A 6,392-nucleotide genomic window follows, 5' to 3' on the forward strand; every position below is an offset into this window, starting at 1 on the left:
AGAGAGAGAGAGAGAGAGAGAGAGAGAGTTTCAATGCATTTATGCACATAATTCAAATTTGAACTACATGCACATGCTCTAATGCATATAAGTTGGTTAAAAATTCAAGTTTGTGTCCTTGGTTGCATGTTTAGGTCCCATGCAAGAAATGGGAATGAATGTCAAACAGTCCGCCCCCGTCACTCGGCCGCAAACATTGAGATACCTGGTTTTTAAATTCTAGTAAATCTAAAACTCGTCCGAAATTCATGAAACTTGGCATGCTATCATGGAATGGCACCCGACATGCCATGGTAAATACTAATGCTACGCACGGGCCTTTTTGCTAGTCTTTATCTAATTACAAATGGGAGATTATTAATAATTGGGAATCAATATCCCAAACGGATTATTTATTCTAACCTTGAGAGTTAGACCAACAATGGATATGTGCCATGCTTCAGTTAAGCAATAAAGTGGCAACATTAATCATCCAAATAGAAAAACAATATACTTTGGATTATATACAACAAGTCATCAACACTCAACGACAACGAGGATACATGTAATGATAGCCACGGTAGGGAACCATAGCAATGTCCGAGGTATAGATACAATTGCTTCTCATAAACGGTAGTAACGTTGTGTCAACAACAGCTGGATCGCCTTTCACCATCATTGGATAGTTTTGTCCAAGGAAGAGCGAGTTTTCTCCAAGACTTTCAATACTGAACCAGGGAGAAGGTGTTGGCGCTAGCACACGAGTTTCCATCCCGAATACCCTGCAACGGATGTTGGAATAGGTCTGAAGAGTGCGACCATGGGAGAAAACACCTGCTTTGTTGTAACATCAGCAATGCCTTGTATACATACAAGAAGAGGTGATCCATCGGAATAAGTTGTCAGGCGCCACTGAGTATATAGGTCATGCTCGTCAACATGCTCGTGATCATCACCATCGTCACCTCCCCCTTGGTTATATTTTTTTTCAAGTATAGGTGGTGGGATGTTCACAGGACCTTGGAAACAAGCAGGTTAATTAGTAAAGGGAAACTAGCTAACCCGCATGCATGTGGATGAAACAATTATAATTACGGTGGAAGACAAACGTACCGAAATCATAAGGATTCCATGCAAAAATAGTGCCTCGAGTGGTGGCAGCAAACACAAGACCCTCATATTGAATTGCATCACAGTACTCATCCGTGTACAGAAATCGATTTTGAGCAATATCTATCAAGGCGTGGAAGTAAGGACGGCAACAAGCTTGTTGAAGATAGCAACAACTTCATAGTTCTTGTCATCCCAAGAGCGGTTGGGAACTCAAAAAATTGCTATCTTTCGTAAACGACAGTCAGCGTGATCGTATTTGAATGTACGTAGATCATCTGCGTGCTCAACCTCAGGGCAGTCTGTGATTTTTGAAAGTGGAACCTGGTGATGAGTGTACACATTCACAAGTTACCACTCGCAGTTATACCCAATATAAACAAGCTAATCTCCATTTGCGCCTGTCCAAGCCTTACCCTCAAGCGATGGCATCTTAACATCACACGGATCATTATCAAGTGGCATTAACTTGTAGAAGGCGAGGCTTCCGTCGTCCCCATGCCGGCGACCAGCGTCATGGCGAAGAAGATAGGAGAGATCAAACCGCTCCTGAAGCCTATCTGTTGAGTCGAGAATGGACTTGAACGAACCTGCCATGCTAGCCGAGGTGATGACGTCGCACCGATCAATGAGTTCCTCCACCATGTCATCTTTCAGACCGGGGCAAGAATAACAGGGTCGTTTCCGGCCTGTTACCTCCATGGAGAAGACGATCGAACAATGGCAGAAGGAAGGGTGAAGGCAAATGGAGGGAGGAAGAGCATGACAGTAGTTCCAAATCGAGAGGGAAAGGCAAAGAGGTGGTGGACGGTTGCCACGGTACACGAAGATGCTAGTGGGGAGCGAACGGTTGCCACTGAGAGGTCACACACTGACGACAAGGCTGTCCTCTCAGACCTAGCGCCCGTGCGGGATGGCCTCCATTGCTCACACGAGCGAAGCCACTTCGCACTCCACATGGTTGGTCTGCCATGCCTCTAAGAGCAAGTACTACAATAGTGAGCTTATAGCCTGCTTACATGGCAATTTTGCCTATGTGGAGAGAGAGACCTGAAGGATTCCTGCAACAAGGACATGCGTGCCTGGCACTCGGCCTGGATGGAGAAACTTGACAAAGCTCATGTCGTGTACGCGGCCAAGGAAGCATACACGTGCTACGACATGTACAGGTGGATCGTTGACATGAGGAAGTGCCTCCTTCCCCAAAACGGCCAGGGATCCAGCCGGAAGCAGATTGATACGTCTCCAACGTATCTATAATTTTTGATTGTTCCATGCTATTATATTATCCATTTTGGATGTTTAATGGGATTTACTATGCACTTTTATATTATTTTTGGGACTAACTTATTAACCGGAGGCCCAGTGCAAATTGCTGTTTTTTGTCTATTTTAGTGTTTCACAGAAAAGGAATATCAAACGGAGTCCAAACGGAGTGAAACCTTCGGGAGAGTTATTTTTGGAACAAACACAATCCAGGAGACTTGGAGTGGACGTCAAGAAAGAAATGAGGAGGCCACGAGGCAGGAGGGCGTGCCCCCACCCTCGTGGGCCCCTCGTGGCTCCCTTGACCGACTTCTTTCGCATATATATACTCATATACCTTGAAAATATCTGAGAGCACCACGAAACCCTATTTCCACCGCCGCAACCTTCTGTACCCGTGAGATCCCATCTTGGGGCCTTTTCTGGCGCTCCGTCGGAGGGGGAATCGATCACGGAGGGCTTCTACATCAACACCATAGCCTCTCCGATGAAGTGTGAGTAGTTTACCATAGACCTTCGGGTCCATAGTTATTAGCTGGATGGCTTCTTCTCTCTCTTTGATTCTCAATACAACGTTCTCCTTGATCTTCTTAGAGATGTATTCGATGTAATACTTTTTGCGGTGTGTTCGTCGAGATCCGGTGAATTGTGGGTTTATGATAAATATTACCTATGAGCAATATTTGAATCTCCTCTGAATTCTTTTATCTATGATTTGTTATCTTTGAAAGTCTCTTCAAATTATCAGTTTGGTTTGGCCTACTAGATTGATCTTTCTTGCAATGGAAGAAGTGCTTAGCTTTGGGTTTAATCTTGCGGTGTCCTTTCCCGGTGACAGCAGGGGCAGCAAGGCACGTATTGTATTGTTGCCATCAAGGATAAAAAGATGGGGTTTATATCATATTGCTTGAGTTTATCCCTCTACATCATGTCATCTTGCCTAATGCGTTACTCTGTTCTTATGAACTTAATACTCTAGATGCATGCTGGATAGCGGTCGATGTGTGGAGTAATAGTAGTAGATGCATAATCGTTTTGATCTACTTGTTGCGGATGTGATGCCTATATACATGATCATGCCTATATAGATATATTATAACTGAGCACCTTTCCAGCCCTCTCAGGCTATTAGCATTTTCGGCCTTTGGATCATTAGTCCAGGTCGTTTTCGGCCGTCAGATTTACTCTTAATCTCGCCTGGATTCGTTGTCTTAGCTAAAACCGAGCGCTTCCTTGCTGGGCCGCTGCTCCGGTGACTATTTTAGACACCTCGTGTGAAATTGGGCCTAATGGGCTTCTACGAGCCCCCATCTGTGCAGCCATACCCCATGACACTCCTTCCTCGCTCTCATCTCACGCACGACCTACCTTCGCCAACCCTAGGTGTGCCGCCGCCACCATGGTCTTCATCTCGCAGCCCCTCAACCGCCCCGTCGGAGCGGCGCCTCCATCTATGCCTAGTCGCCGCTGTTCTCCTTATCATGTCTTCCCAAAAGGTGCAGCAGGGAGCATCTTTTTCTCGAGCCGGCGACAATCTCTATCCCCAAATTAGTGGCGCACTACATCCCTAAAGTACAAGTCCGATTTTGAAGCCATATCTAGAGTCCTCAGGCGCGCCGTCCCCAGATCCAGCACGTCGAGCAACTAGCCGGAGGTACGTACAGACATCTGACTGGTTTCAATTGGGGCCTCTCGGTTGGGAGGGGTTCAGGGCGTGCGTTAGTTCGAGGGGCTCAAATGGCTCTAAAACAGGTTCCTTCGTGTGCAACTTCTAATTATCTACATCTTATTTATAGATCCTTTGTAGATGTCAACAGAAGGTGTCAAGGTGATCAGTATATTAGAGACTTCAAGTGATCTGAACCGGAAGTTGTCAAACTTTAGTACCTGAATTTGGTTGATCCGGATGAGAATACTGTAAGTTTTATTGAGTTCATGTGATTTTTTACCCAAACCCATCCCCATATACACGTCCTAGAGTGGCTTCTCTTGTATGCAGAGATGGTTGATACAAACCGGAGCGACTGTTTGTCTATTCAACGGACAAAACCGATCCGATGTGGTTTGAAGGAAGTAATCAATCTTCAGTTTCTGGTTGACTCATGGTGGATGATGTATGCCACTTGCTGGTGACGCTTAAGGCAGCAGGTGTGACTTTCTGTTTTCTTTAGTACAAGCATCTGTGCATATAAGCTACCTCACCTTGCACTCTCCCGTCACCCTTAGTACTCAGGCAACAGAACCTTTAGCAACATGGTTCTTGGCTTGGTCACCTCTATTTCTTTCCTACACAACCCCTCTTCAATGCAATGACTACAGTGTTCTAATATCTCACCGATCCTTATTTTGTGCAGGTGGCGTTCATACTGGTTGTAATCAATTGTTTTGGGTAAATCTTGGAGACTGATTCTGGCATTTTGATTTTGGGAATGTTTTAGTCTTGAATCTCAGATGGCCATTGGACAGGTTATTACTAGCGCATTTGGGGAATTCTTAAGTTTCCAACCCCCGGTGGATAGCGGCTGCTAATTTTGTTATAAAATTCTCTATTTGTTGATTTGATTTGGTTTTCCATCATGCTCCAAGTTAGATGGATTTGTGCAGATTCTCTAAAGTAGAGGATTGGTCAAGGCAGATGATTACCAACGCTAGAGTGCCAGTTGTGATGATTTTTTATATCTTGGGAGTGGCTTCTCTTGTAGTGTACACATCCATATAGAAAAACAGGGAAGTTAGCATAACATTGTTGGATCTATGCAATGAAAATATATCCATTAGTTATTTTTTGTATAGTAAGTTATATTGTAGTTTGGTTTGCACAAAGTTTTGAATTAAAAATCTGTACTAATATGAAGGTAAATTTTCTAATAATAACTCACGTGTTTTCGAACAAGGCACTCTACTGGCAGTGAAATTTAAAAGCCATGAAGTTGTTGAAATCAGGTACCGCAATGGTCTTTTATTTTCCAGCCAACAGGTAATAAAATCAACCATGAAAATCTGAAGTGCTCTGTTCTTAGAGTTCCATGGCTTAAGCGGAGAACGTCTGCAGCAGAAAACTTATTTGGAAAATGTTGTTTTTGAAATGTTTATTGGGGGAATCTCCCAAATAGAACTGTATTAGCTGAATTATGTTGCTTAACTTTTTGATCCAGTTTTTTCATTAAGAAAAGGTAGCCCGTTGCATGTAGCTCCCGCTTGCACAGGGTCCGGGGAAGGGTCTGACCACTTTGGGTCTATAGTATGCAACCTTTCCCTACACATTTCTGTAAGAGGCTGTTTGAGACTTGGAACCCATGACGTGATGGTCACATGGCAGCAGCTTTACCACATGACGTGATGGTCACATGACGTGATGGTCATGTTTCGGTTCCCTTTTTCTATTATGTCTTGTGAGCATACACAAAGCTGTCCAGGGAGTATATATCTTCTCCAAGAAGCAAAGGTAAAATCTAATTAGAAGAATGTGTGTTTTAGTAGTAGCACCTAACTTCCTTATTGGATTTGCTTTACAGTGTATGGGTTCCTGTGGTCTCCATGTGATGTGTGTATGGATGCTAGGTCAATTTGTTTGCAGTTATCCACTAACCCAGGAAACACCACATAACCTGTTTGCCTCTTAGAATCAGACATCACAGAGCAGCCATTTCGGCAATTCTCAAATGTTGATGTCCATTCCAAGCTTTACATATATATCTTTCCTTGAAATAAATAAATTCTAATTAGAAACAAGCCCATCATAAAGGAGGATCTACACCTAGAAATTTTATTTCCATAGATTGAAGAAATAAACGAAGAACTTGGTTTTTGCTTAATATGTGCGTATATTATTTGAATCCTTCCTGCTATTTTATGAATCATCACTTCTTAATCATCATTTATGGAGGTTCTTTCAGTATGTAGTCTATAGATGTTGCTTTATTCATTAGTGTATATATTATTTGTAGATGGCATCTCAAGCACTTGCTCAAATAAATTATAATTTATTTATACATGCTGGTTTTTGATGTGAATAAAATTACCTATATAGGCTTTAC

At 43.1% G+C, this 6,392-nt stretch overlaps 1 long non-coding RNA gene across 1 annotated transcript; it reads left to right on the top strand.

The window, feature by feature from the left end:
- The first annotated feature begins 3,729 nt into the window (after window positions 1-3,729).
- On the top strand, window positions 3,730-5,658 carry LOC119281258. Its single transcript, XR_005138328.1, has 4 exons — window positions 3,730-4,009; window positions 4,152-4,272; window positions 4,355-4,503; window positions 4,710-5,658. It is a non-coding gene; the product is annotated as an uncharacterized LOC119281258 (long non-coding RNA).
- Window positions 5,659-6,392: the final 734 nt, after the last annotated feature.

The sequence above is a fragment of the Triticum dicoccoides genome, chromosome 3B (genome assembly GCF_002162155.2).
Source record: "Triticum dicoccoides isolate Atlit2015 ecotype Zavitan chromosome 3B, WEW_v2.0, whole genome shotgun sequence".
NCBI lineage: Eukaryota > Viridiplantae > Streptophyta > Magnoliopsida > Poales > Poaceae > Triticum > Triticum dicoccoides.